General features: G+C 41.7%; 1 protein-coding gene across 1 annotated transcript in view; it reads left to right on the plus strand.

Moving 5' to 3' along the window:
* The window catches only part of nbeab (neurobeachin b), a gene marked incomplete at its 5' end in the record, with an annotated part of 383,543 nt that overhangs the window by 261,247 nt on the left and 102,543 nt on the right, over positions 1 to 19,753 (plus strand). The window lies entirely within an intron of this gene.

The following is a 19,753-nucleotide window of genomic DNA, read 5'->3' on the forward strand; positions in this document are numbered from 1 at the left end:
TAATATCGCCGCGGTTAAACCATGAACCTTATCGAACTGCTTCAAAAAGCAAGTCCTTGAAATAAGCTGGTGATCAGAAGTCCATTTCACGCGTTATAGGTTCAGTAGTAAAAAATAAATAAATGCTTTTGTTTTCTCTAATGTGTGCGTGCAGTTGGGATTCCGCATATAAAGCATAAAGCATACAGTGTAGAGTGCGCTCGTAACGCAGGCTGCCTGCCGGTGTTGCTGCTGTGTTTCAGAACAGACACACACTCTCATGGAATTATAAGGGAGGGGTTGAAACGAAGATGTCCAATCGCTATCCGATTCGTCACTGCCTCCAGTTTATGGAAAACAAATTAATGCCGGGGTATTATATACAAGTAAAAGTAAAGGTAGGGTGGGTACATCGAGGAGTGGAGGTATAGCTACGCGTTTGGAGAGAGACAAATATCCTTTTCCCAATTTACAGATAGACTTTCTATGGACTGTGTTGCTTTTTAATCTGCTATTGAATGTAGAACTAGGCTACAGTAGGTGGATTTAGAATTGCTAATGTAGCCTACTTCTTTCTTTTTTTGTTCTTCTTTTGAGAATAAAACATAATGATAGCTGCATAATAATGTATCGTCTTTATGCACGTTTTATTCAATCGTTAATTGGATCGCAATTCGCTCTGGGTTTTTAGGCCTGCGTCCTTTTTATTCGGAATCCTCCTAAAATTATATTAAATTGAAAAATGAGGACCGTGAGGTCATGTAGCTACGCTACTATTTATTACTTAAAATGCATGACCCAATTGTGCATATTGACTGAAATGTAGGTTTCTTTTGTCGTTTTGCAGAACATTCATCGGCGCTATTTTTTTTTTATTATGTAAATTATATACTTTTGTATGTGAATCATCGTGATCTGGCCTAGGCTAGTATGGGTCAACATAGGCTACTGTAATTAATTGAATGCCTAATTATTACTAGACGTTATATGAGTTATATTTTATGTCAATTTGATAATGTAAAAACATGCTAGTCTAGCCTATAAAGTATAGACTATGGTCTTCTCTTGTAGAGCAAATAAGTTCATTTCTGGATGCTGGCATGGCATATGGCAAGACTTTATTCTATTTTAAATGCTTTAATAGTCTGGACCATTTCCAACGTGGACTGATACTTTTCGTCTCATTTGTGAGATTACAAGAAAGGCCTACATTTCCAGCGTTTCTCTAACAATAGTTTGTTTTTTGAAAAAAAGTTTAAATAAATTGTAAAAAAAAAAATCCGACATGACATTTAGCCTACATTTACACTTCAATGAAGACATATTTTGCTGCAGAGTGCAGACCTAATGTATTATAGCTTAATGATTATGTATAGGCTAGTTATTTATAATCAAAACGGAATCTTGCATATCCTGACAATAATGAAAAGCACCAATTTGATCATAATGATGATCATGGTTATTATTAAATCACTAATTCTAAATAGTAGACTGTATGATTTACCATGATCTTTTATTTAAAATCAATGTTTAGGATGATGAACCATGCATATTTAAATGTTTTACTAATAGCAACAGCATTGATGTTTTATAACAATTATGGCAATAGACCTATACTAATATTCAGTTGTAATGATGCCCAGTGAATACAAATTATTATGTTATAAGATGAATTATAACAAATACTATAATACATTAGCGGGCTCCTTTTGGTTGGTTTGATGCTCATTCACAATAAAGAGATTTCTATACCAAAACCATCCCTGGATCTCATTATTGCATTGGCATTGGATCTCAGAAGGTGCACAGTATACGTGCTGCTTTGAAGATGACTTCAAAAAGATAACGTTACACGGATCAGATAAGGAACACAAAGGCATTTACACTCAACCCTGCTGTAGACTGAATTGCATAAAACCAGACATTATGAGGGCAGTTTGCAGCTCGTCACTCCTGGCTCCGTTCAGCAGGGGCGTCACAAGGGGGGGGGGGGGGGGGAGTGGGATTGAGTTACTAGGGCCCAAGGTGGAGGGGCCCTAATTATGTTATACTTTAGCTATTGAAAAATAGCAGATATACAAGCTGCGGCACTGTGAGCTGTCTGTAGATCTGTAGATCTGCTATTTTTGAAAAGTCATGAAAATGTGTGCAAATCTTTGAATAATATGTATTTTTAAGCGAACATTTGTAACTCAAATCTTGCTTCTGGGGGGGTCCCTGGAACTAAATATTTTAAGATGGGGGTCCGTGGCCAAATACATATCATTTTGGGGGTCCTTCGCATGAAAAGGTTTGAGCACCACTGACATAGAAACATAGGTTTTTCAAAAAAACCTTAGAAGGATTTGAAATATTCAAAGACTAGCACAAAGTTTCACGATTAAAAAAGAAAATCGCAGCGCAAATAGCAGATCTGCAAGCTCGCAGCGTGGCACTTAATTGTATTTCTACCACTTTTTCGAGTCACGTGTTCAAATACTGGATTCTGATTGGCTAAATTCCGGAGGTTATGAGAGAACTACTGCCGCAGTTGTGTGAGGACGAGATCAATGCGCCTCAGTGTACATCCGGGGACTTCAGGAGGTAGTCGGAACACCTTTCCCCCAACCAACATATGACGGTCGTAGCGGTCCTATGTTTACTAACGTGCGTACGACGTCGCCGATTTATTTGGATCCAATGCAATCCGCCAACTTTAAAGCCCCTTTTCTCTGAACCTATGCCTTTCTGGAAGCGAACAGCCTCTATTTACGGCCGGAACGGTACTTCTAACTGACGTTAGCTTAGCTGTAAGCTAGACGCATGGATTAGTATGGAGTTGGCGCCATCTGTTGGTGAGTAGAAGATGTTGTTGGTGGAACTATCTGCTGTCTCGCGGAAGTTTTATAGGCAATAATGATTGTAACTTAAGATCCTTGCAAGTTACAACTATGTGTTTTCTTTCATGTATAAGGGAAAAAGTGGTAGAAAAGCTATTTACCACTCGGGGTCGGACATTATGCTCTGATAATGTCCTGTGTTAGGGTGTTATCGGACTCGGCTTCGCCTCGTCCGATAACACCCTAACACAGGACATTATCAGAGCATAATGTCCTCTCACTCGGGGTAAATTGCTTACATCTACTATTTTTCAATAGTTAAAGCACAAAATAATACGTAATGCGTATGCGTTCCCAGTCTAAATGGCTTAAACCCCCTCCCCCTATGAAGAACATTCATGGGGGGCCCGCAGTGAATCCTTCTACCCAGGGCCCAGAATTTGGTGCGACACCCCTGTACATACGTGGATGAGAGACTGAGTGAGAGGTGGTGGCGTGCGGGGATGCGGGGGTCCCTGATGGATAGGTGACTCCCATTATCATCACTGACTGTCTGGGACACAGTGCCAGCATAGCAGCTTGTAAAACATAAGTGGCGGAAAAAGTACTCACATTTTTTACTTAAGTAAAAGTATCGATACTGCAATGTAGAAGTACTCTGTTACAAGTAAAAGTCCAAAATGTACTTGAGTAAAAGTATAAAAGTGTAGTACCAAAAGTAAAATTACAAAATGTTTGAAAATAGCAGATCGACAATCTCACAACACGCTGTGATGTGGCGTGTTTTGAGCTTGTAGATCGGCTATATTCAAATAGCCTGTATAAAATAGGGCTAAAGTGGATTAATGTATGTTTTATAATATAATGACTTATATCTGCAAAGTAACTAGTAACTAAAGTTTTCAAATGAATGTCGTGGAGTAAAGGTACAATATTTGGATCCGAGATGTGGAGTAGAAGTAAAAGTATTGGAAATTGGAAATACTCAAGTGAAGTACAGATACCTCAAAATTGTACATAAGTACATTACTTAAGTAAATGTACTTAGTTACTTTACACCACTGGAAAAAATAAGTGATACCTTCCCTGTTACACGATAAAACCCTCTCAGTGTTCATTTAACCCTGAGGGAGTAACCAAAATGGTCCCTTACTGTATGTGTATACAGTTTGGTTATATTTTGTACACTCTTAGAGTTACAAATGGATAAATGAACACTTAAGATTGTACTGTGTACCAGACAGAGATCACAGATATGGAACCACTGTTTTTGTAGGCCTATATTTTATACACCACTCATTTTCAGGAATCACATGAGGAAGGCAATGCTTGCTGTGTATAGCTTCAAGCTATCACACTGAAGAACTTACTGGAAGTTAGTTGACATTGTGCCTCTTACAGGTCCATTTGGGTCAATTTTGATACACTCAGAGTCAGATTAACACTGAGGATTTTACTGGGTAGATATCGTTTAACTATAGCTACCAGGGATTATACGCCTGTTATACAGACACGTATTGGGGGAATAAAAATGGATACTCTTGAATGGTTTCATGTGGTCAGAGGTAGCCAAGAGCGATTTTCCCTTTCAGGCTCTGATACTTTTTTTTTTTTCCTTCTCCCCCTTAAATTTCTCCCAGTGTCTGTGGCTCAGCAGGTACTTGCCTTTTATTGGAACCAGACTGCCCTCGCTGCAGACCATCTTGCTCCACGTCTGATGCTCAAAATCCATTTGCACTTCTTGAGTCTGTCCTCCGGGCCCTGGGCCATCCCTATGCATGATAGAAGGGGGGGGATTTTCATTGGGATTATCACCTCTTAATCTAAAGCATGTGGTGCCACAGATCCTAACGTAACTCAACCTGTTCCTCGCTCCCAACGCTCCCGACAGTTTCTCAGGTCTAGCCTAAGACCACCAAATCTTCTTTAACCATATCTTTGCCGTTATAACATTGCGATCTTTGTTGCTCGGGTTGTCACCCCACCACACTATTGGAGGCCCCGTAGCGTGATCTATGAGGCAATGATTCTAGTCTAGCCCTATTTTTGACCTAGGGAAATGCATGCATGATCGTGTAAATCAATACAATGACTTCCACTTCCCCCAATTTTGCACAAGCATGTGACCCTCTTTTGAAGGCCTCTTTGTTTCCAGAGCTTGACTCCATGTTCATCTTTTTTCTTCTCCATTTTTCTCTTTCGTTTCTTCTAGCAAGACTGATCCTCCTGTCAGCATGGTCTGACATGAGGTCACTAGTTCTTGTCTGATAGCTGGACTAGCTCCGTAATGACACCACTCATGCTATGAGTGACTTGAAATGGTTTCCATTCATCCAATGGACATGAAAGAATTATTCAAAAGACTCAAAGATATTATTTATCGTAAAGGGTCTGATTAACACTCTTAAATGGAGTTATGTTTATATGAAATCTAATAAAATGTTTAGCCTTTAGAATAGTTAACATACATTCCTAATGATAACACAGCGATTGTTGGACTCTCAAGTTTAGAATCCTATACTGTATCACTGACACTGTGGTTGCAGAAAACTCAGCCTGGGACTTAATGCAATCATCTTTTCAAGTGTCCCAAAACGAGAGATTACAGGGTCAGGACACCATACTGTAGTGGAAGCTATTTTGCTTGAAGTCTGATTGATAACTAAGCTCTATAGAGAAAGATAAAGGATTATCTTTATTCTAAAACTCTATGTTTAACTAAATGTTTAATTATTTATTCTCTTTTGATGAAGTGAAATAATATGTTCAATATTGTACTATAGTAACTCCCAGCACCACCATATATATATATATATATATATATATATATAGTATATGGTATTATATAAGTAACACATTTATAAATGGATCAAGACTTCTATGGTGCACTAATTTGTGGATAATAATAATACATAGCATTTATCTCTATTAATAATCCTATTACCAACAACAAATACAGTCTACCCTATCTTATTCTATCACATACTGGGGCCATATCGAGGGTGGTGGTGGTGTTGGTGGTGGGGTGTCCCATTCAAAGGGGAGTTTACAAGCTAGTTCCCTATATCTACTGTGCAGATTAATCCAAGTAGAGTTAATGGAGTGGCATATTTCTATATAAATCAGATTAGGAGGAGTGTCACTTTAGACATATGAGATCAGCGCTGGCTCTCAGCCCGAGAAAAAATAATATGGTATAATCTCATGGGATAGCAACTCATTTTGACACATTCCCTTTTTTTTAACAATTTAATTTGTCCTAAAATAGAATTGTCATTGGGATTTTTAATAACCGGAACATTATTATTCTAAGGCAATATGGTGTCTCCATAGGGAAGCCCGTTAATTTTTTTTGTCTCCCCGCCTCACACTGCGACCCCCCTTTGAATTGTGTCCATTCATTTGTTTTATTCTCCGCCGTGTATCAGCAGCCTCCTTCCTGTGAGAAGTCAGGAAGCAGAACAATATAGCCAGAGGCTCTAGGAGACCCTCTAGTGATCAGCCAGACAGGCTCTGTGTGCTTTCAATGATAGATACAAAGAAAACACACAGGCACACGCACACACGCACGCACACACGCACGCACACACGCACACACACACACACACACACACACACACACACACACACACACACACACACACACACACACACACACACACACACACACACACACTCTGTAGGAAACTTCTCCCTCCAAGAACATTTCCTGGAAGGCGAGAAGTGTAAATTATGAAAATTAATTGATTGTCTCGGCTTCATTTGGCCCTTCCACCCCCCTCCCCCCTCCACCCCAGCCCTCTTCAATATGGTATGCTTGTCAGCCTTCCTGATAAATTACATGCATGTATTTGCATCAGTTTAGCATTAATACAATTTAGAGTTATTTGAGGGAAGAAGGTGTGGTATGCTATGTCTCTTGGAGGAGAATCTATACTGTAGGGCAGCGGTTTTCAAAGTGGGTGACGGGGCACCCTGGGGTGCCGCGACGGCAGTCCAGGGGTGCTTTGATAATATTTAGAATTTATTTGGACACTGGAAAAAATATTTAGTATCATTTTAAACTTGAAGCACAAAGTTATTTTCGGTCAGTTATAATCAAAATGGCTATTATCTCAACGTTTTCCTCGCAACATAATCACTAAAATATCGTCACTGTCGGGCAGAAACCTTGTATCTCCAAGTTTCAAATGTGTAGGTCTTTTGGTAAAGCAAAGCCCTGCTTCTGACTGTCGCACATGCTTGTAGATCTGCTGTTTTCACTAGTTTAGTACATTTTATAGATGATAAATACAAAACAAACGGTTTTGGACATACAAGGTTTTCACCTACAATGACGATATGCTATAAATATAAGGTGCTGGGAGTGAAAATTATAATGTAGGGGTGGGTGCCTTGGATTAAAAAAAATATTTATGGGGTGCCCTGAGACCAAAAAGTTTGGGAACCCCTGCTGTAGGGAATGACACTGTGTTCCCTACATAGTGTAGGTTATCCACTTGGCAGGGTGTAGTGAAAGTGCTGCTGCAGTGTTTTCCTCTCTTTTTATTAGCACGCAGTTAAGCGCTGTATTGTGCTTTACATGACAGTGCTAAACATTGTATATGTCAGAGAGTGGAGCAGGAGTGGGGCGGGCTTATTATTCCTTTATTTGTTTGTTTATTCCTGTTGTTCCCTACACAATGGTAGGGCTTACATTTAGCTCTGGAAATTGACTGGTTTATTTAAGCATGTGTGCAGTGAGGTGGTTATTGTCTGTCTGGGGAAAAGCTATATACTTCGGTTTTCCATCTCGTCTGATGTGAAAGGCAACAATGCACCAGCGGCGGTGTGATTAATCTTAATGTCTGGGAGACGTCTAGTGTCTAAAGGTGGGCGCTATAATCATCTGCCCACTGACCCCATGATAGTCATCCACACAATCATCGCCCCCCAGTCCCGGCGTCCAATAAGTAATTCTTAAACCTTAGATTAATTGAATGCGCAACGTGCATGTGATCTAAAGACGTGTGCAAAGAAATACAAAACAAAGGGAATGAAATTAAACAGTGAATCTGCCGGGGCTTCGGTGAGCAAAGGCAGGCGTTAACGCCCATGATAAAATTAGGCAATGTTACCCAAATAAAGGATGAAGGGTTCATAATTGCCACTCCTTGAGATCTGAGGTGCCGGGTGCCAACTGTCAGAGCAGGGCTAATGATGACAAATGTCTCTGTATGCAGATTGCACCAGCAGCAGCAGCAGTAGCAGCAGCAGCGACACAGAATGAGAGGGCCACATACGTATGTGAGGGCTGCTTGTGTGCAATATTATCAATGTCTAACTCCAAAATACCCCCCCCCGCACAGGGGTGTCGCACTAAATTCTGGGCCCTGGGTACAAGGATTCACTGCGGGGCCCCTGTGCTTTAACTATTGAAAAATAGCAGATATACAAGCTCACAGCGCGGCACCGAGTGCCGCACTGCGAGCTTGTAGATCTGCTATTTTTGAAAAAATGATGAATATTTCAAATCCTTCTGAGGTTTTTTGAAAAACCTATGTTTCTATGTCAGTGGAGCTCAAACCTTTTCATGTGAAGGACCCCCAAAATGGTATGTATTTGGCCACGGAACCCCATCTCAAAATATTGAGTTCCAGGGACCCCCCAGAAGCAAAATTTGAGTTACAAATGTTCGCTTAAAAAAAAAAAAATACATATATTCAAAGATTTGCACACATTTTCACAACTTTTCAAAAATAGCAGATCTACAAGCTCGGTGCCGCGCTGTGAGCTTGTATATCTGCTATTTTTCAATAGCTAAAGTATAAAATTATTAAGGCCCCTCCACCACCTTGGGCCCTAGTAACTCAGTCCCACTTTCCTACCCCTTGTGACGCCCCTGCCCCCGCATGATGTGCCTTTTTCTAAGGGGCTCAAGACAATGTTCCATAACAGTCCTGTTGTAGCCTATGACAAGTGATAAAACTTGTTATTCTGATTCGGTGAAAGGAAGTAGTGCCTAATGTGGACTTACTTCCCCCCCTTGATCCATGTCAGTTGGACTTTGAAAAGGATTTCTGGATAAGGACATCCATATATCATGTTGGATTGTTTGTATACATATTGTTTGTGTAAATATAGCTCTGGTAGAGTAATATTTACGCAAACAATCCATCAACAATGGAAACATGTGGTTGTATCTGTGTATACAGTACCTTTCCTCATTTGCTTTTCTTTAGCGGCGTGTTGGTTATTATTATGTAAGATTGTGATGTATAACCTGATAAGTAGGACAGTGCCCTGTTTTCTATATAGCTCATGCATATAATTTAGCTCAGAAAATGTGTTTGGTTAACATGACCAAATATAACGATTGTTTCATTTAGTTTTGTTCAAAAAAGTGTGTTTTATATGAACCACCTTTGTAGCAGAAGGCCATAAATCTGATTTCACTTACTGTGACGTAAAGGCTCACGCTAATAAAAGAGCAAACCCGGAGTGTTGCAGGGCCAGATTTCCCCAATTTGTTGCATGAATGGCTTTTGAAAGGGGTCCCACTTTGTACAAAGGGAGCCTCCTCTTTGTTTGGTTTCGCCCCATCTGTGTCATCTGGTGGCCTGTGCAAGAGGGTGGTGTCTCGGGGTGCTCCCCAGCGGCGCTGCCAGTTGTTTTATGGACTCGACGGAGTGGTGCTGGGAGTTCATAAGTTGGCCGGCCCATTGTGTGCCGAGCCCAGCTGACACGTGTGAATTGACTCCAGCATATTGACAGATCATTTCCATTAATGAATCGGAGGAGTCTGCCTTGTTTCACTCTGTGATTTATGTCCCAGCTTCATCACCCTCTTTGCTCAGGGTTAACCGATACCCCCACGCAACAAGAACAAGGGAAAGGGGGCTTTGTTTAGTAGTTTTACACAATAAAATCCACATTGTTCATTTTAACTCTTGATAGTGCTCAACTCTGTGCTATAACGTGTTTGTGTCTGTGAAATGCTTGTTCTTCGTTCATTGACTTGTTGACTTGTTACCCAAGCTTTCGCATTAACTATTTAGGTCCAGTAACTGTACTGAGAGACATGAGTCATCGTTTTCTAGAAATGTTATGTTAATAGACTTGTAGAAGTGTAAAACTGTCCGTTGGGGAAGGAATGTATCATTTAGGGTGGCGCCATAAGGGACCATTTCTAGACAGCCGTGTTTCATATATTTATCAAGGACGCGAAGGGCAGTTTTCTGCTTGGCGATGGGTGGCTGTTGTCCCTTGATGTGATACTGAGATGCTTTTTCTTTGTAACTGCTGGTGTGTCATCAGGCGGCCCTGAGCCGTGATGGCGACCATCCAGCTTGTTCAAAAGCAACAGCTACACACTGCTGCTATAGCGCTGGCCCCGGTCTGCCCTCCCAGCACACACACACACACGTGCGCGCACGCACGCACGCACGCACGCACGCACGCACGCACGCACGCACGCACACACACACACACACACACACTGCTGCTGCGGTGCTGCCACATGTAAGGCACATTTGCACGCCACCATTTTATGCTGCCGTCGCCCTCCCTTCACCAGAGGGAGGGAAAGAAAGAGGGGAGGCTCACCCGGAGCGGATGAGAGACAAAGATGGCAGCAGAGACATTTTGTCTACTTTGATTAGTTCTGGTCTCGGTGAGCAGCGCTCAATATTAGCCTGTTACCAGCAAAGCCACTCGGTGCAGAAGCACAGACGGGAATCACGTCACAATCAAATCTAGCCCAGCCTCATTTCCATCCTCTCCACTTAAAAAGTGGGACATATGGGGGCAGTATACCAATTGCTTATTTTATACGGTAATTAACACCGGTCAATCCGCATTACGGGGAGGGTGTGTCACAGCCTGTGACAAAGTTTAAAATGATAATTCTTCAATTTACATATATTTTCTTCCTGAGAAAGGTAGATATATTCTAAGTGCCTCTCATTGCTACCTGCCTGGGCTGTTGTGATGCATGTCATTACCAAAAAGAAAGCAAGAAGAAGTAGGCCTATATTAACTTTGGGGTTCACTCATGTGAAGGAGTTGTGTTGTGACAGTGCCACTTTCTACCCACCTCATTTTCATTCATTATGTTCCCCTATCTGGTATCTGTCAACTTAAATTGGGTCCCTAAATAAATACTATATGCCCGTACAAGACCAGGTGTGTTTGTTAGTGTTTGTTTGTGTTTATGTAGGTGTACGCATGTATTGTATTGTATCCATGCCTGTGTGAGCATTAGTATGGAATACGTAAATAAATGAGTGAGAAATGGAAAGATGTATACAGTATACTGTAGAAATACTCTGTTACAAGTAAAACGGAATTCAAAATGTACAAAAGTAAAAGTACAAAATGTTTGAAAATAGCAGATTTACAAGCTCACAACGCGTCTCGGTGTGGCACGTTGTGAGCTTGTAGATCAGCTATTTTCAAATAAAATAGGTTTTATAATATAATCTATATTAATCTTATATCTGCAAAGAAGTAACTTGTAACTAAAGTCGTCAACTAATTGTAGTGGAGTAAAAGTACAATATTTGGATCCAAGATGTAGTGGAGTAGATGTAAAGGTATTGGAAATTGGAAATACTCAGGCAAAGTACAAATACCTCAAAATTATACTTAAGTACAGCACTTAAGTAAATCTACTTAGTTACATTACACCACTGGTTATAAACACAGTTGTTTTCTTCAACACACATTCTTAAGCCCTAATTTACATTGCATCCTGTTTCGCACACCAAAAATAGCCAATCTATGGCACGTGGTGATCTTCTATTTTCCCTATTTTTGGAAAATTGTGCAAATTATTTCCACCTATAACAATACACCCAAAATAGGGACACCAGGTCGAAAGTGGTTAAGATTTCTTTGTTTACCCTGGTAACAACATCCGCACAGTGGGTCCTGACTCGTTTGCCCTGGATTGTGCGGAGATGTATGTGTGTGTTGTTTCCTTCACGCTGGGCTGTCGTCTGTTGTGCTCATTAGATTAGTTATCTCAACGGGTTCTATTAGAGAGGCTCGGGAGATGGGCTCCCCATTGAAAGACTAGTCATGATGGACGAGGAAGAAGTGCTGATGTGCAGGTTCCTGCCTCCAGGCTTTCACCTGCTCAGGAACAGCCCCGAGGCTAAAGAGAACCATCCCCAAGCCTACTCATGCAGGCCAGCCAATGAAAGATTGAACAGCCTCAGTCGTGAGTTATTTAGTGTAGCTTCCCTGGAATTGGTGATTATTGGGAAAGATGGTCACAGAGAAAACAAAAGAAAGGAAAAAAATACACACACATAGAAGATAAACAAAATAGTCATTGAAGTTCAGCTGAGAAAAGAAAAGAAAAAAAACCTCACAGGCTATATGGGAGGGGGGGGGGGGAAACAGATGATAAAGTTATGGCATTCTACCTTGTTAAATTTCAAACAATTATATTAGAATGTCAGTTCTGTGGTCTTGGCAGGGCTTGGGAGGTGCCTGCATGAGCTGCCGAGTGCTGTGGCGGGGCAAGGAGGGATGTCGACTGTTGACACCATCTAACGAAGGGGGGGGGGGGGGGGGGGGGGGAGGAGGGGGATTAGGGCATTTACGGAAGCCCTAATATGATAGGTCAAAAAAAAAGAGGAGGCACTCCTCCAGCAGCAACTTGGCTCTGTAATGAATGATTGACTGGGAAAGGAGAAGCTGCCACTCGCTGGCTGAGTGCTCATCTTGACGCCTGCCGCATCGCTCCATGGCTCCCCTTGATCACGTTTGGCTGCTCCCCTTCTCATCTGAGGCACCAGTCTGCAGGGAAAAGCTGCTTTTCCCTCTCATTTTTCTCCCTAATTTACACATTTAAGACATTTTTGTTTGCTTATTTGCAATTCCTTTTTTTTTTTTTTTTTTTTCAGGGAGATTTTCTCTCTATATCACTCCCTCTCCTAGTCCTGCTTCCTCAGACTCTCCTCCCTCTCTGTCTGTCTGTCTCTCTCTCTTTCTCTCTCTCTCTCACACACACACACACACACACACACACACACACACACACACACACACACACACACACACACACACACACACACGCCTACACACACACACACACACACACACACACACACACACACACACACACACGCAGCCTTACTCACAGCCTTTCCTCTTTCTTCTGTTTGCCTGGAGGCGATGAACTAATTTCAGGTTCCATAATTGCGGCATGTTGTACACCTGTCTGCTATTAATTCTCCCCTGTCTCTCATTCTCTCCCTTAATGAGATATTATTGTAATTATTGTCATTACGCCATTTTCCCCCATAATGAACTTGATTGATGTTGTTGTTATGGCAGTATTTATTCTCTATAATTAGTGTAAATGTGTTGGAGGTTGTGCAGCGCTGATGGCATGAGGCTGTCTATAGTAAAGCCAGTACTCCTGTCACTGACCAGCTGACCCCTCAGAGTTCCCGCTCTGTGTGTGGAGATTTGTCTTGGATGTAAGAGAGGAGAGTATGAGCAGCCTGGTCACCGCTGAATGGAACCCTACTTGTAGCCATTTTTAAGACCATTACAACACGAAAGGCTACACAATAGGCAGCGCTGGGCTTTGTTTCAGCCCGTCACTTTGCGCTCTGTGAACCCCCCCCCCCCCCATCCCTGTTGCCTTAAAAGGTGAAAAGGTTTTGCCTATGCTCCCTTTTTTTCCCTTTTTCTTTTTGGAAAATCTGGTTGTGTTTTGAGATTGACGAAAGCTACGTTTTCAGTCACCCCGTTTTGAATGTTATTGTTGAAGACGCAAACTACTGGAAGGAATGCTAAAGGAAATCTTTGTTGAATGAACTATGTTGAATTTTTCTTCTTAGTGGCTCTCAATCCAATTAGGAGTTTAATAAGGGTCATGCATTGAGGCTTCACGCTGCAAGTTGGTTCTTTTTGATGCTTTTTTTAGAGGGGTGTGTGGGTGGGTGGTTGATGGGGGGGGGGCTGGAGTTGGATGGGACCGCGCTGAAGGCTGGTCTCTTTAGTGTGCTGTGAAGGGGGCTTGTGGCCTGGTGAGTCATTGAAACTGTCAGGGGAGCACAGATGATCTGTTCAATTATTCTGAATGCTGGGTAGGCAGATAAAACAACGCTGTGGTTTGGTTAGTTTTTCAGGTGGTACCAATTACCTGATCTCTGACACTCCTGTCCCCTCTCACCTGCTCCCCCGGTGTCGTCTCAGTGCTCGGAAATTCTCTCGAAATACTCCTTGCGACTCTTGTGTTACTTTTGTGTCACATTTTTCCCCACTGACTGTGAGGTTTATCCCAGGCAAGGTTGTGTTAGACCTAACTGTCTAGTTGACACTAGTGTTTTCATCGCTCACGTTCTTCGAAGTCAATCAATCATCGTCTTCGTGACAGGATCTCTCGCATCTTTGTAAAGATTAGGTGGAAATGCAAAAAATGTCTAGTCTAGTGTATCGTTTGGATGCAGAACTGGTCCTTTTTTTAAATGGATCATATTTGATCTTTAAGCTCTCATCATGTGAGTGAGATTGAATTGGAGGGCCCTGGACGTGGACGTGGCCTGCCTTTGAGGGCTGGTTCACATGCTGGGAGCTTTTAGTGTCTGACAGCCGTTTAACTCCACACGACCTGGTTCTCAAGTGCCACCGTTTGGGTCCTCTTGAATCCTGTTAGGAGCTATAATTACAATTCATGCAGTCCCAGTGCTCCTTTGAACAGGGATTGAGAGAGCAGAGAGAGCGCCTCACAGAGCCATAGATCCCCAGCCTCACTGGCCCCTCATCAGTGTGGAAACATTCTCAGAAGCTTTTCTAACAAAGTGTTTAGATCCTATATGCCCGCCATCAAAACATTTAGCCAGAATAGCCGCTCACCGCGGAATACACCAAAACTGTTCTCGTTGCATAGATGTTAATTTCATTACGTTTCTTGAATTTCATTTAACTTATGTAAAACTGTTTGAAACCTATATGAATAACCAACGTGTTCTATTTACAAATCACTGTTTTTTCTTTTTCTTTTTTTTTTTAATCTTTTAGTGCAAGTGGAAATGTATATTTTGCATCACACTTTTCGTGGGACTGTCATCGTGTTCCGTCAAGCATGCAAACAATAACTTTTTTTGTGTCGGGAGTGAATGCCAAAGCACATTCAAATGCTTTCAAAGGGGGAGAGAAAGAAAGGGCGAGCATAATGCCTAATAGGTGCTTTAGTAATTTCTGAGTTTTCATAGCTTAATCCGTTCTGAAAAGCTCAGGAGAAGAAAGGCTGCAAATGGCCCTCAGTATTAATTTGATGTGACTTCTGTACAATAAGGGCTGTGGATCCCAGAAGCCCATTTTCAAGCTTACCTTCTTTCATCATTCCCAGCCCTTGGAACTTTTGCCTAAATGTTTCATGAAACCCCGGCTGTAAGCTTCTTTGGTATTCTGTCTTCATAGCATCTGCCTTAAGACTATTATTACTGCGTGTTCCAGGCAGAGGAGCACATACAAATACCAGGGCCGCTTTTCCTTTGTGTGAAACTCAAATTGATTTGGTACAATTGAGAGAGCAGTTATATTAAAAACACACATTCTATGGCTCATTTGTCCCTTTTTCCCAGTGGGAAAGTATTCATTTTGGATATTAACAATTGCAAATGGAGTTCAGTTTTCCCTCTGCTTTTTGAATAATTAGGTCTCTATTTGTATTTTTCTCTTTTTTAAATTATTTGTTTATATTGCAGCACCATAAGTTCACATTTACTGAAAGTGCTGATTTAAAATGCAGATTAGTAGCATTGCTTCAGATAAGGGTTTGGTGGGAACAAGACATTTTTGTTGTTGTTTAAAATGGCCCATCATTAATCAGAATCTGATTTCATCCTGAATATTTTGATAAGACAAAAGTGAAATTAAAATGTAATGTTGCACCCATGCTGATTCCCTCTGCGAAAGAAACCATTGTGTGAACTCCAGGGGGTTTAATAAAAGTCTTTATATGTTTGTGCTTTTGCTTTTCCTGTTGAGAGACAAAGAAGGCCAGGGATTTGGGCTGTTATCAAATAATCCCATGTGGATGTGTCTTGGGAAGTCGTTTGTTGACTGTAGAAATAATGTCAGTCGTATACTGTATGTTCATTCATACATATTGACAGGAAATGCGTCTAATGTCTTTTCTTGCATATATATATTTTTCTTTTTATTATTACACAGAGTAACATAGGGAGTGCCACATTGGACGGGTCACTGACCCTATAGAAAACAGCTTGCATTAATATGGTCTAATCCAATGTAATTAGTCAAATTACAGCATGCCAAGCAGCTTGTCAGGGGCTGTCGGCTTTGGCAGGCACACAAGATGGCCTGGAGTCCCACTGGACGGCAGAGACACCCCAATGTCTGAGCAGAGCTGCCCTAGTCCTCTGACTTTACTCCATTCTGTACATTATGTATTTCTTCTCCCCATCTCTCCAACAAATATGGGGAGGTGTGTGTAGGTGGGTGCGGGGGGGGGGGGGGGGGGGGGGCTCTTTCAACCCCACTGCCACATTTTCACCTTTTCCTACGTTGTCTCCCATAGCCCCAGGCTGTGAACTTGGCTTCCTGCCTGCCTGCCGAGGTGTATCAAAATGATATGGGGATCCTTAGCGCCAGAGATACAGAAAGTCAAAGTAATTATATCAGTGCCACGTTCCCCTCCTCCGTGAATACATGAGAGTGAGTCAGATGTACGCTGACTAGCGCTACTGAAAACCGTAGACATAGGTATGACATTTCCTCATGCCGAAGGATTAACATTCGTAAAAAGATTTAAACTACGTAATTACAAGAGGATAAAGTACAAATTATCTAGCGCACTCAACAGCCAGATTATCATCCTCTGCAAGCCCCGCTCAGCCCCAAGGGGTGAGTCTGGATGACAAAAGGCCTTCATTAGCATAAATTTACAAGCTCTCTCGTTCAGAGAAGCCGATAAGAACCTGTTCTACCTTTTGCCTTGGCCATGAATGGCTTGTTGTGCTTTTGGCAATGACAGATAAGTCAGGGTAATTCCACTCTATGCCTGAAAAAATGATGCTCCAGATTCTGGCTGCAACCCGAAGGTGTCACCCACGATAATCCTCAAAGAGCGTCCGGCGGAAAAAGGGGGTTGTGTGTTTTCTAGATGATATACTGCGAATGACAGAAAGAATTATACGAAGGGAGACAAATCTGTAACATATTATTAAGCAATTCCCACTGAATAACAGGGATAAAAGGATAATGGATGAGGGTGTCGTTATTACCTTGGCGCAGAGGGAAGAGGCAAACCAAAGGTAGAGAGACAAGATTAATTGAGGACGAGTGAGGCACTCATTGCTCATCAGGCCCTCTCCACGTAACCGTTGGCTCTGTCTCTCCCTATCCTCTTCTGTCTCTCTGCCTCTCCATCCCCATCTCCCTCACTCTGTCTTACTACATGGCCCCGCCTATTCAACCCCCCCCCCCCATCCTTCCCACACAACACGGAAACTGAAAACTGGGATTTAAAACGATCAACTTGGCACTCTCTGTGGCAGCCGGAGCAAGCTGGTACCCAGGCCAGGGAGATTTCAGTCATCTTAAGGCTGACAAGTCCCTGAAGAGGGCCCATTAGTGAAGGCTTGCTGAAAGGACCCCGTACCAAATGACTGCATCCCTTCTCTCAAGCTCCTTATTGAAGGCATTCTCAAGCCATCTATCTGGATGATGTGCTCCCTAAGTATGTTAGTGTATGGTTGTGTGCATGTGTGTGTATGCATGCTTCCACACAAGTGTACATCTACAGTTTGTGTCTTCCTTGATACTAAACAAAATGATACACTGCAAAGTTTAATTATATGCATTATAATACATTTATCTATAATAAATATCATACTTGGTTAAATAAAATGTGTACTTATACTAATTTATGTAGGGTCAGGCCACTCGGGTAACTCATAAGCATAAACAAGAAAAATCAAGGTCCTCATATTATCACTTCAACAATTTGTCTGTCCTACTTTGCTTAACTTCATTTATAACACCTCCTCATTGGCATCCAATAAAGTTATCCTTTGTATAATCATGATAACCCACAGGTTTTGGATGTATGAGTTTCAAGCCAATTATTCACGTCTGATCTAAAATCAGGATAGAATTTCAAACACTTGTGGGTGAATCTAGTTGCTAATGGCAACTGTTATGAAGCTAGGGGCAAGGGAAAGTTATTTATTGCTTTTCTAAAACGGTTTCAAAATATGGGTCCCAATCATAATAATTCACTACAAGAACAACTTCTAAAAGAAAGTAGTTTAGTCTTCTACATAAAGTTCAAGTTGTCAGTGGGTTTGTCTGTCTTTGTGCCCAGATTATTATTAAACTAGGACGGCGCCATGCATGTCATGAACAATGCAAGTCGGGAATACATGTCATCATACATCTTATGATGACCTGCTCTCTCTGTGCTTCCCAAACTGTACCTTCTGTTCTCACCCACTTTTCTTTGGATAACGATGCCTTCCTTTTTCTCCATCCCAACATTACTGCCGTTCTCCATCACTCCTTGTTACTCTTCCATGTTATTGCTCCATGTTATTGCTTTTGCATACTTTTCTGTTTCTGTTGCTGTGACATGGGACCAGAGCTCGATCAGTGAGAGAGACCGAGAAAGAGGTATTGGGAGAGGGCGAGAGTGAGGGGAAGAGAGTGAGAGGGAGGAAGAGAGCTTATTTCAACCACACAATAACCTGTGGCGCCTGCTGGCCTACCGGTCCAGGCGCATACCACATAGGCTCAGCGTGTCGCTGGTTTGAGTCCCGATCCCAACTACCTTTGCTGCGTGTCATTCCCCATCTCTCTCCCCATTTCCTGTCAGTCTACTGTCATAAAGGCCCAAAAACATATCTTAAAAACTAAAACAAAAAACACAATAACCCGGCGATTGCTGGGTACTGAAACCTGAATACGCTGATTGATGCATTGCGTTGTCCGCGCATTAACCCTGGCAACATCAGGCAAGCTTTGTTTTCAAAATAAAACTTTTGCATACTTAATTGAGATAAATAAAATGTATAGATTCCTTGCAAAGCATTGGTGCACCACACTGCTGGAGGGTAGGAGGGTATTATGTCCAGGATTTGTTTATTTTTTATTAACATATTTATAGAAGGTTTTCTGTTAAACATACAGTAGCCTACATGATAGTGTAGAATGTTTAAAAGGTCCTCACTCTTAAAGTAGACATGAAAAGCAATGGGAGATGATCTCTTACCACCCATCCTACCACAGCAGTGTGCAGCGCCTGCAAATGTGCATGAAATGCCACCCGTGACATAAATGTTATTGACAAACTTGGCTGGACATTTAAGGCAGTGATCTGCAGCGTGTTTAATGCATATTCATCTCCCTTATCCCACTGGTCCTGCCAGAGCACCAGAGCTGTGTCTTCTTGCCACACTCCAACTACCACCCAAATGTAAAGTGACACTGATTATGCAAATCTGTATCTTGTTTCCCCCCCAATACCTGCATTAGAAAACCAGCTACAGTACTTTATTGAAGTTGAGATATGGGGCCGCGTGAGAGGAATGGAGAGGAACGCTGCTTTCCTATAATCTTGTGCAATCTTTCCCCAGTTTCATATTTCTGCACTTCATGATATACTGTCGCATATGGAAGAGCAGATGAAAAACATGCTTTGATGCTTAGGTGTAGTTTATTATAAGTCTCACTGGGATCCAGAAAGGACTGGTAGTAAAAACGAAGGGTTTGTATATAGGAAGAAAATAGTGTCCGCAACACTGGTTTTTCTACTCGGCTCCACTTGTTTTATTACTTCAACGTTTCGATCCGGTTGGATCTTCAGGAATAATGTATTGTATAGGACATACATCACTCTATAAAAGTGCAAATTTGCAACCTGCAAATATGAATTTGTCGTATTGTTCTGTGTATATATGACATATTCACTCATTCAGTACTTGACTGCA

Source organism: Nannobrachium achirus (assembly GCF_963921795.1).
Source record: "Nannobrachium achirus genome assembly, chromosome: 8".
Taxonomy (NCBI): domain Eukaryota; kingdom Metazoa; phylum Chordata; class Actinopteri; order Myctophiformes; family Myctophidae; genus Nannobrachium; species Nannobrachium achirus.